At 40.0% G+C, this 18,092-nt stretch overlaps 1 long non-coding RNA gene across 7 annotated transcripts in view; it reads right to left on the reverse strand.

Moving 5' to 3' along the window:
• Window positions 1-628: 628 nt before the first annotated feature.
• The window catches only part of LOC120411735, a 113,998-nt gene continuing 96,534 nt past the window's right edge, over window positions 629-18,092 (reverse strand). For all 7 annotated transcript variants that reach the window (XR_005604243.1, XR_005604241.1, XR_005604239.1 and 4 more), the window contains one exon: window positions 629-2,881. This is a non-coding gene — a long non-coding RNA (uncharacterized LOC120411735). The remainder of the gene's footprint in view (window positions 2,882-18,092) is intronic.

Genomic DNA, 18,092 nt, shown 5'->3' on the forward strand with positions numbered 1-18,092 from the left:
TCAGCATGCCGTGCCTCAGCAATAGGAAAATATAAACATATGGAGTGGATAGATGGTGGAATGGGAAGTTTGGAAAAGTGAGTTCAGTTGTGGAAGTACAAAAGGGCGGGGGGGGGGGAAGGAGAGAGAACTGTTAGAGACAGAGTATAAGCTGAAAGGATACAGCTTTAAAACAGCCAAAGAGGGTCAAAAAGAGCCTGAGATGAAGCCTGGGGTGATGGCTGCAGAGCACAACTCAGAGCCTGTGCAGAGTGAATGAGCATCGAGCCAGCAGGCAGGGACTACCAGCCCAGGCCACTGGGCTACCTCCTTGCACACCGAAGCCCACTTACACAAGGGCAGAGCCTGCACCCTCCTTCCACAAAGAGACCATGGACTCAACCCTGGGTCAAGCTTCAAGCCTCTAATTCCAAAGCCTCCCCAGACTGAGTGCTTGGGCTGAAACTGGGGTTTTTATGTTTTATTTGGACCACCACAACTATTGTGTTGGGGGTTTGTATCTTACGGTTTTCTTTTCTTTTCTTTTCTTTTCTTTTCTTTTCTTTTCTTTTCTTTTCTTTTCTTTTCTTTTCTTTTCTTTTCTTTTCTTTTCTTTTCTTTTCTTTTCTTTTCTTTTCTTTTCTTTTCTTTTCTTTTCTCTTTTTTCAGTGGGGAGCCAGGCTTTCCCTCAGTGAAGGCCAAAGGAATCTGCATGTACTTCCAAAGGAGAGTTAGCAGCTCTCTAACCAGCAGCCTCCAAGGCTTTGCCCTGGAATGTACTGAGCTCTTTCAACACCACCGTTATCAGTAGGAGGGAGATGCAAGCCCTCCTCAGTTTCTCACAAGATCAGACTGCAAAAATAAACACATTCTGGCCTTACAAACCTTAACTGATGCACTGGTCTCAGTGGGCCTGAGTAGAGCCACTACCATACGCAAGCATCCATGGGAGAGTGCTTCAAGATTGAGGGGCAAGACGGAAAAGGGAAGGAAAAGGGAGGCAGAATTAGATAAAGTCAAATGTTCCTCCTCTGTTTTGCCATACTTCCTGCTTTTCAAAATCCAGCTCAGTAAAGAAATACCAATTTCTGAGTATATCATTCTGGGCAACAGCTTGTTCTTTGCTTCATAACATTTTCATTAAATAAGGTTTGCACAGCCTGGGCCAGGTATGACAATGCACGTGTAAGGCTCTACAACCTCCTTTATAAGACTGATCCACGAATAGATAATTAAGAAACAGTCTTTTTACCCAAAAAGGAACACAGGGTAAAAGTACACAATCAAGCTCTAATAGTTCAGCAAGGTGCTGCACATCTAGTGACCACATTAATTAGGAGCACACTCAGCCTGCAGCAAACTTGAAGCAAAATATGTATTGCCTTAAATGTTGTTGAAATCAGTACTTGTCAGCTTCAGAAATTCAGTATGGCTGAGCTCTAAGAAAAGTAAGGGCTAGTGCTGGAAATTAGAAACCTTCTGGATAAAACAATACAGTCTTTTTCATTCAGAGCAACAATTGAGGATAGTAGTTACCTACCAAACTGATAACGCAATGATTAAATTGTCCCAATTCTGCTGTTGCTGAGATCATTGGAAAATCATGGTTTAATTCAATACAACTTGGTAATTTTCTGTAACCTCAGTAATACAGCATGGCCTAATACAATAATTTTGTATGATGAGCTTTTTAAAACTACTCAGCCTTCACAGCCTTCACTTATCTTCAGAATAGAGAAAAAGATTCAGGCATTAATTGCCTGATTCTGATTTATGTTGCTGAAGGCAGAAGTATAACACAGTACTGTGAAGTACAGTGTTCCATGGGATAATTGGGGTAACACTGCACAGAGTTAGCTCTAGAAACACAGAACACGAGCTCTGCAAACTACCTCACACTGTATGAAGGACACATCAGGCTTATCCAAACCCACCCCCAGTGCTCTGACTTTGAAAGGATCCTGATATAACAACATACTCATGTCCTTTTTGCAGGGTTTAAAATAAATTGCCTTCTCAGACATATGAAATAAGTTGCCACAGAAATCAAAGGGAGTTGTATGTTCACATCAGTTTAGCATGCTTGTGTGATCACAAGCACCTGGTGTGTTTGTGTCTCAACACCTCATTGCTTTTTACCCCTTTATCCAAACAGGGCACTGATCACATTGCTCAAAGCCATAGGAGATCCTTTATCAGGGAAGAGAGCTGAAGCTGGCTTTTCCAGAAGCTCAGCTTGTGTGAAAAACCTCTTGGTAGTTCAAAACTAAAAAGTTTTGTGCAGGAAACAACCCAATTTTATTATTCTTTGAGATTTCAAAAATTTTCAGTGCTCACTTGGTAAAAAGTAAAATGAGAAAAAGAATCCAAATGTGAAGGAGGTGAACAACCTAATAATTATACTTCTCAGCAGCTTCTGGTCACTGAGGCTAGTAGGGGTTTCCTGTTGACTCCTGGCAGAATTACTGAGGCTTCCCTCTGGAACTAAATAAACTAAACAAGACCAGCAAGGCATGAGCCTGAAACCATCCATAGTACTAAACTGGTCCCTGGCATGGTTTTGGTGCAAGCCTGCTAATGCTCTTCCAGACAATGCCAAGCACAGCTTGGGTATTGACCCAGGTCAGGCACCAGCCATCTCCAATAGATGTTTTGGATGTGGCCACTGTGATTTGGAGGGCAAGAGAGTTTAGCTGCATGGATTGAAGCTCTTTCATGCCAGTTGGCCTCCAGGAAAAGTCTCTGACTAATTTTGTTTAATAGTTTAGATGTAGTCAATGTGTCCAGGTCTTCCTTTCCTTCCAGTCTTGATGAAGCCAGCAGTCAGTGCTTCCAAGCTTTGGCAGTGTGACATGGCCTTCAGCAGGGTGACAGAAGTGACATGAGTTGATCATGCAGCTCTCTAAAATGCAACAGAGTTCATTATATTTTGAAGAAAAGCTGACCATGCAGCTCTCTGAAATGCAACAGAGCTCATTATATTTTAAAGAAAAGGGAGTGGATCAAAACAGACCTAGAAGTAATAAAGAAACAAAAACAGAAAATTATACAAACAATTGAAAAATGAATAGGCTAATTAGTTTCAATTAATTTGGGGCTATTTCTCCATTGCTGTAAAGCTGTCTGCACAATAAATAAATAAATTTACAGTATATTTTAATAAATACAAACTGTTATATTATGTAAATCCCAGGTACACTGTTAACAACATTAAAAATAGAAAGCATTACTTTAAGTATAACACAACCTGGTAGGTTCCAGATGGAAGGAAACATTTTTAAACAAAGACCTTCTAGTTTAAAGCAATAATCATCAACATGAGGCTTATATATAGTGTGTGGCAGCTGTAACAACATTCATATCTCAGTGTGCCTGGTCTTAGGCAGAGCAAGGGAAGTGCTGAAAACAGTAGCATTCCTCATGGATCTGCTCCAGATCCCACAGAAGTCTGAGATCTACACTCTATGCTTGCTTTCACACTTGGGCAGCACAGCTAATGTTGAGCAAACAGACCACAGCTATGTGGCTCTCCCAGCAAGCCAGGCACATAAGAAAAAAAATCTGTTCCCTCCCTAAAGTCAGGATTTGGGCAAGGGGGAGGAAGACAAACACAGAAGTGGCACTACAGGTACCTGGTTCTCTCAGCAGGGTCTGTCTTGCGCTGACCCTGACAAATGTAACAGCCTAGAGGCCCCCCAAGACCTATTGAGTAAATAACCATAGTGGAAGTTGGTTTTTGGGGGGAGAAAGGGAAGAATGGTTTTATTTATTATTATCATTAATATGATGTTGCAAAACATTGCCCCTGCTAGAAATAATCATAACAAAATATCAAATCATCAAAATGAACATGAGTCTTGGGCTCACCTGGCTTACATGCTCTGGAAAGGTTATTAGTTTAAAGTTTCTGCTGCTGGGAACTGAGAAACAATGCCATCTCTCAGGAAACAAATCCTTCTTTTTAATGCTGCTCTGCCTTCCTGATGTTCCTACCGCGCTTCAGATTATGTTAAGGGGAAAGAGAAGAGAGCTGATCTCTTCTCCAAAGAACATGGCCATTGCACTGGATAAGAAGACAAGGGCTGGCTCACAAGGAAGATCATTCTACAGCTCCCCAGTGACAGACTAAGGACTGTGAAAAGTGAACTCTGGCAATTTAAGCAGTACACCAGACAGACATCAAAAGCACATGTGCTCTTCCATATCCTCAGCCTACACAAGCTAAAGATCCTAAAGGAGAACTCCAGCAGGCAAGGTTGTATCTACCTAGCAGTGAAGCAGACTGAAAGTTTACTGTGTTCACCTTGCTTAGCTTTCCCACTGTATTTTGTGTCAACATGAGTCAAGCTAACAGCACAGATTCTCATTGCTTGATCAGATGCATTCACTCAGAAGTTTTTTTCCTGCCTGCTCTACACTAGGAAGTCAATATGAGGTGAGAAGCAGCACAGGAGACCTCCTAGGGTGGTGCACATTAAACTGAAGAAATGGTAGCCCATTGTGCGCAAACTTACAATCACACTTAGGAGAGATGACAGGAGATAAACTAATTTCCAAGTCATGCCTAAAATTACTAATTCTATGTGTTTAGTTGCTGGGCTTCTGTTTTTAAATTTAACAGCATTTTTTAATTTCAGTTTTATGGTATCTGTTCCAACCAAAATTACACACAAATATGGACTTTGTAAACCTCTGACCTATATTTCTGATCTGAAACCCCAGGATTACCTTGGTTAGTAACAAATCACTGGAGAAAAAAAAACCAAAAAACCAAACCTTTTAACCGATATTAAATGATAAAATAATGCCACAAATGAAAAACCAAAATAATTTTTGGAAAATGTGTTCTCTATGGATCTAGACTTAATAAAGATTTTCTTCAGGGCCTCAGACCTGATTCTACTGTGGCAAGCACAATGCAAAGACACTTTGCTCCCAAAGACCTGACACCAGCATTGCTATTGTGTAGCACGGCTTTAAACCTGCACTGAAGCAATGCTGTAAATCAGGACTCATTCCACCAAAGTCAATGGAGCTAAATGACCGTAAAAGTGGTGTGAGAGAGAAATCAGGTTGTTAACTTCTAAGTAGAGCTTGCACTTGTCTCAAAACCTGTGTTTGCTCAAGCTGTACTTTATTTATTCAGAGCGTAAAACGAGAGCCTCAAACTAGGAAATAAATATTTGATTGTAGTTGAGCTATGCTTGATATAACTTCATGATACTAAACTTTTAGCATAAACTTCTCAGCCCATATCCAATAATATTGCCTGAATTTGAATGGAGGTGTCTGATTCTAACCTCAAACAGAAACTTGCACCATCTTCTGACCACAGTCTAATGATATGAAAACCCAAAAGCAACTACAGGCTTCCTTCTTTGGCCTGGAAGGGAAACCTGACAAGGTTTCTCCAGAAACAAGAGAAATTACTTACCTCCCAAAGAGTGGTAGTAGATTGATTCTGGTTCTTTCTCTTGGAAAGAACTTAGCATTTCATGTTACACTACTATTGAAAACAGGAAACTGAGGCCAGGAACCAGAATCTCAGAACATCTACCATCCCCTCTACTTGTTGAATACTAGCTTTACTTTCTATTTTATTACTCAGAAGATAATTTTTGCCTAAATTTTCAATGGGATGAGGTGCATAATATTGACTATTGGCTCGCTGGAAGGGATTTCTTGTTCAAGAGCACTGAGGCACCTTCATTGCACTGTAAGTTCAAAACACAGGTATGAAATTTAGGCTGTCCTAAACTGCCTTGCAGAAGACATGAAATCCTCTGAAATCAGGTAATGAGACCCTATGAATCCACGGGCCATGAGAATAATTCCACCTTAAAATGGACCTCTAAACTCCATGTGAAAGTCTGCTCGCTGGCAGTCAGACAGCACACAGGATTTCAAGAGTCCTTTTGAAGGGAAGAATAACAATGTAGAGGATGCTCAGGGTGAATACTGAGCACATCTCTGACCCCCTCACCTCCAAAAGGGCATAGCAGAAGGACGAGAGCTAAAACAGGGTGCAACAAGGATTATCTAACATGTAGAAAAGCTTCTCTACATGGAGGGTTTATGTGGCAGAGGTTTCCTTGGCTTGGAGAAAAAGATAACTGATGAGTAGATGGCATAAAATTATTAAAAATCAAGAAAGTATAAAGGAAAAAATTATTCAGCATTTCTTAGACAGGAAGCTAGGAAGACTTACTAGGAGGAATAGGACTTGCTAGACTAGGAAGACAAAGGAACACACAGGGTTTTTTTATACAGACACTCAGTGTTGTAAAGGGCAAAACTGTAAAAAAACCAAACAAAAGACAGTCAAATATACTCTGAAAAAAAGACCCATAAAGGGCTCCTGAACATGGAGATATGGATTCCTTCATTCTTCCTTTCTTTGCATGCATTTTGACGATGCTATCATCTCACTCTGTAGAGATTCCAAAGTCCATATAATTTGATTATTTTTTTAAAAAATTAATTATATTCCACACTGGCCAAGGTTATATATTAAGATAGCAGTTTTACATACATATTCAAAGGAAAAATTATTAACTACATATTAAGAAACTGGCACATCCAGATCTGGATTTCAAATTCTTAAATGTTCAGAGGTATCTGGAACATGTTTAATGATTCGTGTAATTAGCTATATGTTGTGTAGTAATTTAATACATATCAGGGAGTATGTGCAAAATTGTTCAGCATGGAGCTCCTGATTTCTGATTTCCAGCTACACTGTACATTAAGGTATTTGTTCATGCTTTTTGGGTTTGGCCCTTGTGAGGGTAGTGCAAAATCGTGATAAAAGAGCCATCAAAAATTGTGAAGAAAAAAAATCAAAGAAAATACATTTCAGGTTTTTCTGCTTTTCATTTTCTTTTTCTTTTTTCTTCAGTCAGAGATCCCAATGAGCAAAGGTAAGACCAGAGCTTTTGCAACACCAGCCCATAAGCCTCTGTCACTGCACAGAGGGGAGGAAGATGTTGGACAGGAAAGGGAGTAAGCCCTGGCCAGGGTCAAGCAGGTCCATTTAAAGGGTTTCACTGAACTTGCACCCTGGCTGCCAGGCTACCCTTGCACAAAATTCCCTTTCCAAGCTATTTCAGTTTCTGTTTTCCCCAGGTGTTATGGAGCTTTCTGTTTTATCACAGGGTAAATCTGGGTTTGGCAGATACCAAAAAAAAAAAAAAAAAAGTGCATTTCATTTTGTCTGGGAAATGTAAACATCATCCACCCAGCAAGCACTACCAGTTAGTGTAACAGCAGAGAAAGCTCTGGTCGAAATCTGGATTTCGCCTCCTGAGTGGAACATACAGATGAAAAAAGTAAAATACTTTGAAAAGGTTCATTTACCTTGCTGGCACAAAGACCTCCTTTACTTTATTTTGTGGCATCTTAAGGATTTCAATTCCCTTTTTTGATTACATTAAAAAAAAAAAAAAGATGCTACTACGTAAAAAAAAGCATCAAACTCTAAAAGCATTCAGAGAGGGAGCAGTAGTTTTAGCCTTCTGTTTGTGCAATTCCAATAGGTGTATTTAAATGTAAATGCTACCCTTTCACCCTTGAGCCACCTATTCTTGCAGCCAGCAGAAAGAGAGCATTCATGGTATAATGTCTTTATGAGGACAGATCTTATACTTAATTTCTCATGTGAATCCAACTCTTTTATAACACATTTTTGTGAGATTAAAAGAACAATATTAGTCTAGTGGCTCAGCAGCCAGACCACTGCTCTGTCACATGGGAGACATGGGTTCAAAGGGATGGCAGGCAACTGTGCTGGGAAGTGCTTGATGGAGACTGCAGCCACGGAAAGATTCAGTCCTGCACTCTCACAGAATTGTTTAACTTCACATTATCTCCTCCCTCGGGCCAGACAGAGCCTCTCTCCCTCCAGCTTCTTACTGGAAACCATCCAGCTGCTGCTCCCTTACACAGAACTATTAGAAGTGTCTGAGACCCCAGCTCTCTAAACAATTTGCGTTAGCCTGCATTTGCACAGCAGGGAGGGTTTTCAAGAAGGAGAAGGGACTTTGAGGATGCATTTCCAGACAAAGTCCCTTTGCCTGCCCAGTTTTCCTTGGTGCCCACGCACTGAGTCCCAGTGTGTTGGGTTATCTGTGCTCGTGGCATGGCTGCACTGCACAGCTCATGAGCACAAGGCACCCCAGACTCTGAGCAGAGGCACGACGTGCTGATAAGAGTGACAGAGCAGCTCAAATCCTGTTATGTCACAGAACCAAGGGAGCCCTAAGTGCTCTGTATTACTGTATCAGGAGATTTATTTCTTGAGTGGGGAAAAACCTCAGTTCATTTTGGCCAAACAAGCTGAAAAATAAATTATTTAAGTACAGGCCAAGAAAACTGTATCTTGCTTTGTCCCTATTGGATCAAAATAAGGTGTAATCTTTTTTCCAAATATTCTTTTTGCCTCAGTCTGGAACATAGTTACATGTGACAGACATTAGACTTTGGCTTCATGGCACCTCCATGCAAGAATAAATGCATTTTGGAGCATGGCCCTAAAGCAGCTGCAAGACAGCTGTACTGTGCACCGGTGTATGTTCAGCCCTCCTGATTAGTAGAATTATTATTCTTTTTGTGGTGCTTCTCAGAGGACACAGTGATAAGGGGTCTTTGTGCAGAGTGACACTCAAATGCTTAACAATATGATATTTTTCTCCTTGGTTATTACAGCCCAAGCACAAGCCATGCTACTTTCTCACTCTTTAGCAGCTCTGTGGTGCAAGACAGAGAGCTCTGTGTGTGCCGCAAGCACCAGCACCAATGTCAGGCATCCCACTTACTTCCCTCACTTCCCCTTCCCTTGATAGAGAGCATATGTTTCATTGTGGCACCAAGTACAGGAAAACTGAGGGGAAATAGCCTATTATTTTAGAAGGTGCAGGACCAAGCACCTGGAACAGTGAAATACTTGGAAAGCACTTCAGTAAATGTTTTAGGCTGTAATATATTAAACAATTAAGAGGTGTTGGTATTTCTCTGCTCAAGGGCATTTAAAACAGGGAAGTCCCCTTTAAAGGCACCAGAGTGGAATGTATATGTCATGCTCTTTAAAACAAAAACTACCTAGTTTTTCCCCCTCCTTTCAGAAAAATGTCCAAATTTCAGCTGACTTGCTCTTTCAGCAGAGGAAATGAAGCCAGATTATTTTAATGCTGCTTTAGATGGTTAACTCCTCAAAAAAAAAAAAAAGGGGGGGGGGAAGGGGAGGGGGGAAAGGAAAAAAAGTCCAAAGAATAGAATTAGTTACCTTGAGAGCTCCATTCAGGTAATTTAGAAAATTGTTTTGCTAATAACCTTAATGCATTGCTTGTGTACCCAGGACTGTCAGCCCTACAGGTTACTACAGGTTAATCAGTAAATTGCTGATACCAGCTATAACCAATCCTTAAGAAATCTTGTATCTCCTAAAGTCTTTACTTCAATTTTCCTGACCACAATACATCGGTCGCTATGCAACACCAAATTAGAATGAAAGAATAAGAACCTAATACTGACAATTCTTAGCCAAGCACACAGTCAAAATTAAGTGCAGTTAATGAATGCTTAGTTAATTCTTAGAAAGCTCTTCTTCATGCCCTTTATAGCACAGTGAAATGCAAGTTCTTTTAGACAGGTACACAAAGAGAGACATGCTTACACACACATACATGCCCCACACATAGCCTACATACACATATACACATATAGATAAATTCCAAATAGACAAGCTCTAGGAAGCTTTATAAGAGAAACAAGAAAATATTACCTACTGGTCTCTATAACACCAACAAGTGCACAAATTCTCTGGAAAAACTTCAGAATTGTCTGTTCAAGTATTTTCTAAGATTGTGTTAGCAATCATTTTCACTAAAATAGTTTTCTGACAAAAAACAAAAAAGATGACTTGATAGAACCTAAAAATTGTTAACAGAGGAAAATGCCTGCTTCAAGTTTCTTGTAAGAAAATAAATACAGGAATTGGCAACTTCTGTGCAGTTTTAGTTCCGAAAAAATTATGTCAGGCTTTTGCTTTAATTACTTATCTCAGGGCAGCCTGTCAGATTAACAAGAAGAAAAAATGTATTAAAACTTAGTGAGTTACTGGAATCTTCTGGAACTGAAAAGTATACAGATGGTCTGCAACATATTTGTATAGAAGATGCTCAATTGTTGATGGGTTCCCAACTATTATAGCGGCGTGGTGAGGAGGCAGATACTGGGCAGTGAGCACTGAGCAACTGTTGTCACTGAGCCTTCCCCTCTTGGCTGCATCCCCACTTGCCCAACGAGCAGTTTTGGTCTCCCAGAGCAGAGACAAAGGTTGCTTTGGAGAAGCCGGGAAGCCTAAGAACACCATGTAGATTTAGGACTGGATAGGCGGTATTGTGCGGAGGCCATGCCCATTACTCATCCGCTGGCAACGAGCTCTCTTCCTTTTGTCTGGAAAGACGGTAAACTTTCAATGCCATCTGAAAACAGAAGGCCTTTCACAGAGTGCAAGAACTCTGCCATCTCAATCATGTGAAAATATTGTAAACACTTTCCCAGCCCCCATTCAGCTGTCCAAAAAGCAGAGCTAGAAAACACCAAACAAAACAGGAAGGAAAGAAAAGGGTGTGCATTGCGCACTTTGGTTTAATTTATATTTTTTACTCTGAATAGGAATTTTTCTTGGAATTTTCTTTTTTTTTCCTTAATGTTAATGAACAGGGTTAAGTAGCTATTATGGAGAAAAGGCAGTTAAAAGCCTATTCTATGTTTTATTTAGAAGAGAAAAAAAGGGTCCAGTGCCCAGTAGCTTCTCTCCAGCAGAGCAGCTCTCATATTTCCTTGCAGCCCCTGCAAGAATAGACTTCAAATGTGCTATGTGTGTGGGACTTGAATTTCTCTTCCATTACTTAGGTTGACCCACCGCTATGAACTTTTTCCAGGAGGGTCTTCTCCCCAAATATTTAAACATCACAAGTGCTGTATTACTGATATACCACAACATGTACAGAGTGGGAAGGGGTTCATGTTCACAAAGAAGAACATATTCAGAAAATACCCGCATGTCTGTGCATATAAATGTTTACATGTATATCAAACATACAATATACACAAAAGTATATGTGTGATTTGCACAAAATTCTTAAACTACTGGTACACCTTTTGTGTAGGTTGTGCTGGTGCACTAAACCCTTAACTCTGGACAGTTGTTTTCACAGGTATTTTCAGTGCATCACATAGTTATGTAAAAGTGATGTAACTCCTTGCTCAAAAAAGGTTGTGTTCATTCTGCTGAAGTCAGGGACTACTTGAAATTTCGCAGTAACTTTGAACCATGGTAACACATTAGCACCACAACTCTTCACTATTTGAAGTGTGAGGTTTTCATTTAGATTAGTCAACTTAACACCAGAAAGGAAAAAAAGGAAAACAGCTCTGCCGTTGGGAAATAGACTTTGTTCCTTTTTGTTCAGTTTGGTTCTGAGTCAATTCTGAACAGAGCATGAGTAGGTAAGCCTGGAGGTATTCCTGCTCCCTCAAAGGCACACACTCTGCTCCTAAACTAGGAAAGGGTCAGTTGTCATCAGTGACTTCCAGAGGGATCTGTCACTCCTATCTTATTTCTTATGAGTATTCAAAAAATGGTGCACACTGATGGAAATCAGTCCCCAACAGGACAGTGAGAACTGACAGCTTTAGGAGCACATCATGTACGGGGGGGCTCTTTTACCTGATTTCCCCTCACTCTCTGGGAATGCATAAGTAGGAAAGATGACTTTCTTACTTAAATAGACTGATATGAGTTTGAAGACCTGTTGTGCTATCCAAGACCAAATGTAAAAATGCAAAACAAGTGATGTGCGAGTCCATGAACATTTTAGCATGTTTGGTCCTCTGTTCCCATTGGGTGTATCAAATAGGCTGTCCTTTGACACCTCTTTGTGTGCAGGAGCCCATGTGCACAAGAAACAGAGATCTGGGAGTTCTCTGTGCTCTCGGATGTTCCTCAGGTCTCTCATAATGTTGATTTTGGTATCCCAGGCATCTTATAACTTTCTGCTCTGGCTTCTGCCCTACAAGAGGAAAGATTCAGAAATGCCTTTCCTTGTGCTAGCAATGCACTCGTTTATGCTGGCAAAACCAGCAACTACTTGTTAAGCTGACATTCCTGTTCCTGATTTAAGTAGATTCCAAGGACCATCATGCACAAAAATGCATGAGAAGTTATTACCAAGTAGTGCCAGATGTGGCATATTGGGAGGGCAGGTTTTCCTTGCCACCTCTCAGTAGAGATATTATGCAGCAATATGGTCTATCTGATTCAGAAGTTCAGCACTTGAATTCTGTACTCCCCAAAAAAAGATCATATATTAGTGTGCTTAGGTAGCCACTTGTTTTTTCTATATACACCATGAGAACACATGATCATAGGTTAGGGAGTTAGGAAAAGTCGTTGCCAATAACTGAAGAAGGGCTTGATAAACTACCCAACATTATAAATTCTCAAATGCATTCCTTGGGACTGCCTTGCACATGCTATCTCAATACTCCCCTCCTTCCCTCTGCATTTTATAAAAAGAAGCTGCAATAAATTAGAATTTTATGAGACTCCAAATAAAAACCTTCACTAAAATTGAAAACAAGACATGGATGTAGAAGCATATGGAAAGTTTATGAGAGCAGAGGAAAAAAAAGTTATCCTAAGGCAATAAAAAACCTGTCTGACTCTTTCTTGGTCTTCACAAACCAAGAATTACTAGAGACAGATGAAGAAGTTTTGAACAATACAGTACTGGCACATCTTCCAGCAAAGAGACATTATAGTTTTTACTTATTGTTCTGATGCAAGGCAGCCTGGTAAGAATTACTCTAAGACACATTTTCTGAATTTCTTTACAAAATACTTCAAAGTTATATATGGAAATGAGATACCTTTCTGCTTTGATCCTTAGTATAAGGCTAACCAAGCAGAAGTGGCTTCCTGGTCTTTTATAAAGGTTTCTTTGGAACTAAACACTGCACCCTCTGAATTCTTGCACTAGCATTTTAACTATGTTGTGGGATAAAAGCAGTTTTGTTTAATTTATATTTTCATCTTTGTTCCAAACCGCAGAGTGATTAATTCTGGCCACTGTATACACAGTTTTACTCCGAATTCTTTTTTTTTTTTCCACTACTTCTCCCATCCTCACTACTCTCTGCTTCCAGAATGGTGTGGGTATGGGATTTTGTTTAGATAAATGATAGAGCAGCTATTAGGAATTGTTTTGTTTTATTTTTAAATACAATACTCCACATTCCAGACATTTCTACCAAACACAGTGGTTTGAAAATGAAGAACTGTGCAAGCAATGAAATTCGGGTCTGGTTCTATATCAAAAAATACTTTAAGGATTTTTAGATTTTTCCTCTCTAAAATGAGAAACTTCAGGGCTAAGTTATAGGGATATGCTTAACATCTTATGTTAGAAGTGAGAATCCTGTAGTACATTTTGTTCTTTGAAAATAAATGCAGATTCTGCGCTCAGTGCCCAAATAAAGCCTCTGAACTGCTAATTTTGATTTATAGAGGATACAAATTATAACCCATAACAGACAATATTATATTGGCTTAGAAGTATACTGATTTTACATTCCTGCTAAACTGATCAGTTGTGAAATTGTTAAAAGTTGTAGCCATTAAATTATCCTTGTTCCTGATACCCAGTTAAAAATTAATTCAAAGTGTGTGCAAGTGTGTGCAATGGGCGGCAAGGATTGCTCATCATGTCACATCCTTCAGCTGCCAAAAGTAGAGAAATTCTGGAACGAAGGTGAGAAAACAAAGTCGAAGGCATCCCATATCAGAGTGGGAGAAGTGTTTGTACAGAATAGACAAGCTCATGGTCTGGGGAGGTGGTGTTTCTACAGAGAAGCTGTAGAAGCTGCCCAGGGCTCTGTGCCCATAAGAGTCACTCCATCTTGGAAACAAGAATGTATGTAAACATCATAGAAAGAAACATCTGAAGGCACCTGGGGGTTTGCCCCTTCCTTTAGATACAATCTTACTGAAACTCAGGAGGCCTCTCCTCAGTGCTGTGACTTAAGCAAACACCATGGAAACATCATTCTCTCAAAAGAACACCAAATAATATTGCGACACAAAATTCATTAAGAGCTCTTGTTTGCGTGGTACCTTGCAGAAGTTGGGAAGAATTAAGATTCTTGGGTCTTCTTCTACATTAGAGAGGAGAGACGATGAGAGAGGAGAGACGAGATATTCAGACCTTCAATAGGATTGTGCCCAACTTCTATTTAATTAGTTTTTAATGTCCTTTGATTCTTTTTCTATTCAGCCCAATCCCTGGTTTTCTGTGTGCAGTCCCACTGACTCATTCAAGACACTCTCCTCTGGTACTTGCAGAGATGGAAGAATATCACAATTTTCAGATATTGAACAAGATGCATAATTATTTAAAGGTGGGCCTATAAACGCAGCTACTGAATAAATACAAACTCTTTACACCTTTCTTTATGCCATAAAGGACAAAATCACACAATTCTACAAGAACTGATGTCAGGGATTTGAGAACAATGACAAAAAGTTCATTTTCTCTTTATTTATTACAATAGCTGTAACAAATTCTGACCTTTTTTTCTTTCAGAGACCATTCCTAATAATTACTCTTTCACTCCAATTATTTTGCCACACAAAATACTCATACCTAAATACTGCAAAAATTAAGAGCATCACAGGGAAAATCAAGCAGTCCTGGGGGTCTCCTAAGATCTTCTGGATGACAATCCCAAGCAAAGGCAGAAACCCCTCTGAAGCACGGTGCCTAGCTAGAGCTCACACCTTTCAACAATAATTGTAATAAGTGGCCACGAGCCCCTCCCTGAGGCACACAGCTCTGGGTGGGTCATAAGGGACCACCACCCCATTCATGTCTAAGGAGTCTCCCAAAAGGAGGGTGGCTAGAAGTTGGTCATTGTGGACAAATTCCACAGTTTCCCAAGGTAAATCTTGACTTTATTCTCTCCACACAGTTCACGTTACCTGCTGCCCCAAACATCTCTATTTCCCCCGCTCTGTACAAGAGCTGTAAGACAAGTCTAAACACAGCTGTCAAGTTCTAAAATCAGCATCAAAGCTCCGTAAAAGCAAGAGGGGAAAACAATATGCTTTGTTAAACAATACTGCCTCAGATCTCAAAGGGTTATACAACGAAAGTAATACCCCCTTTGAGTTCTGTCTGTGGCAAGCATTACCTAACATCCTCAGTCAGAACCCCACAGTTTATGAGGTGATGAGAAAAGAATACAGCTCCCTCTTGTCAGTAGGACATCTCCACTGCCCTGCAGGAAATTTTCTTGCTATATTTCTGATGTATTGAATCTTCTAGACATTAGAAAAGCAAAACATGCACTGCACTCTGGAGCCGTCACCTCTCTTGGTCAGTTCATAGGTTTGGCAAGGTCAAAGCAAACACTCTTTTACATCATAAGCCCTACCTTTAGGCTGTTTTACTCCTCCACAGGAACCCAAAAGAATTAAAACAGGTTTAACAAACCAGAAATAGAAATATTTATGTTTGAAAACATTGGTATTTCTAAACATTTCTCATTTCTTCCCTTTCCCACTGATACCAGTTCCCAGTCTCGGAGCCATGTGAAGTGGCTTAAAAGTTACTTCTCAGGGGAAAAAAAAGTTTGCCTGCTAAATCACCCCACACAAATAATTAAGGCTTTCTGCTGCACTACAGGTATTAAAACTACCACTGTGTATGTGTATATATAACATGTATTTATGTATTTGTGTGTTACATATTCATTTTGTCCTATACAAGTCAGCTTTCTTTTTTCTTTTTTAGTTTTATATACAACAATTTTTATGCTTAGTATGAATCCTCATGATGGTTTTATATGATCATCTTTTTAATGTAAGCTACTGAATTCAGCAGTTCGTTAATACCCTGATCTCAGTATATTCCTTTAAACTCCAGTAAAGATGCAGAGTCCCCTGAACAGCTTTTATTGGGAAAATCCATTTCTCCTCTCAGCTAAGCAGGGAGACAAGCTTAGAGCTGACATAAGAGAAACACAGTGCCTGCTTTTCAGGAATCTGAGGTGAGCCTGGTCCTCTCCAGAACCTCCCTAATGCTTTTCTGGGAAGTACCCTGAGCCACTGTGTTGGCCCAGAGACAGCAGGCTCACAAAGAAAAAAAGTATGTTGAATGGCACAAGGGTTTTTTAAACATCCAAATGAACAGGTGAGTTGCACAACTTTTGGCCCTAAAGGGTTTCTAAGTGGGCAAACCAACCTCAACATTTGCTCATGCAGCAGGATGGATGCAGCCATGGGAGGAGTGAGAGGCATTTTACAGTCCAGGCAGGAAGAATGTTGGGATTTTGGCTGGTCTTCAATAAAACAAAATTGAAGGAATAAGGGGAAAGGGATCACTTTTCTCTTGGTACAAAATAGCTACTGTATGGTGTGACATTTCAAAGTCTACCCTGAATGAGCATCCCGGGCCATCAGCCAAATAAATGTGATTTGTGTATTCTAGAATTTCACCAAAATTATTCTTTCCATTCATTCTGTTTCCATTTCCAATTTCTTCACCAGAGAGGGGCTGTGAAACTATGAGCTCCCTGGGACTCTTTCCCCATCTGTGACATCACATCACAAAGCAGCTTATCTCTGCAAAATGCCTGGAGGTCTGAAGAGGAAAAAAGAAAACACAGACAACACCCTTACCTCCTCCTCCCAGTGCTTGGGCAGGCTTGTAGCCCTCAGCCTGGCTTTTGCTATTATGCCCAGTTTGAGCCCAAGGAAATTCCAATGCACTCCTCTTCCCAAGGCTCACATTTATTTAAACAGGTGGGGACCAGGATCTCTGTACTTCCCAAAGTGCTGCTGCAGCTGAACCAGCAGCTAGAGGTATCAATTAAGAATGTGCAAGGGGACAAGAGAAACACAGCAGCCCTTTCTGGAGTTTAAGTGCTGGCAAAGTCAAAAACATCGCTCAGATATTCTACAACTTTCTTAACCCAGAAAACCATTAGCTGGCATTGTTGCATAAACACAACAACAATCTTTTCTTTAAGGCTGTCCCACCGTTCTATTATCTGTCATTAATTTTCCATATGTTCCCCTCACCACTGCTCTTAGGCTGGGTTCAGTTTACAGGGTTGGATCAGATTTCTTTACAAGCCAGGACATTTGCTGGCTTGCTTACTAGCTCCAGGCCAGTTATGTTTGAGTGAGGCCCAAGCAAAACAAGTGAGATTTGGTGATGTTCCAGTGGGTAGGCACCAAACCTACATGATCCAAGGTTGTAGTTTTTTAAAAGTTTTAAATTTTTAAAGTAGAAGCTTTTCCATTATTTCAGGGGTTTTTTATTATCTTTTTTTTTTTTTTAGGGATTTTTAACAGCTTCTGGCTGATACTAGCTCCAATGTTGCAGCATCCCTCTTCTTATAATAAAGCAGAACTTTATGTTCTGTTTTCTTCACACTAACCATAAGGCAAAAGTTTCTCAGTTATCTATATTTTCAATCACAGATGGGCAAATGCCTCAGTATACTTGGAAAAGAGTAGCTGATGAGAAGAAGATGAATAAACCATTTTGTTTCTAGTCTTTCTACAGGATAAAGAAGTCTAGTGTTTGCAACTCTTTCTTTCAAAAGCAGTCAGAGTTCATGTGAAACCCTCTAATTCAAAGCTGAATTCTAGAAACACTCCTTACACTCTCACAAGTCAATAAAAATAATTAAAAGTGAAGTATACTTCCATCCAAGCCTTAAAAATAAATTAAAGTGTACCCACATAATCACTGATCCTCTAACTATATCCTGGATTATTTCATTCCTTTTTTCTCCCTTCTTCTAGATTTATTATCCTCAGCACATCTGAAATGTATTTTAAATGCTTTGGGACAAGGACTATTGTAAACTGCCAAGAATACTTGGGGGCCCTGTGGAAATGCTGAAGTAGAATTCCAAAAGTAATTTGACACTGAAGGACCTCCAGAACTTCAAAAATCCCCCTTTTTATATTCCCCACTGCATAGGCACAGAAACTTACGGTAGCAGAACCAGAGCACAGTCCAAATGTGAGGCAAAATGAA

Source organism: Corvus cornix, chromosome 3, assembly GCF_000738735.6.
Source record: "Corvus cornix cornix isolate S_Up_H32 chromosome 3, ASM73873v5, whole genome shotgun sequence".
Taxonomy (NCBI): domain Eukaryota; kingdom Metazoa; phylum Chordata; class Aves; order Passeriformes; family Corvidae; genus Corvus; species Corvus cornix.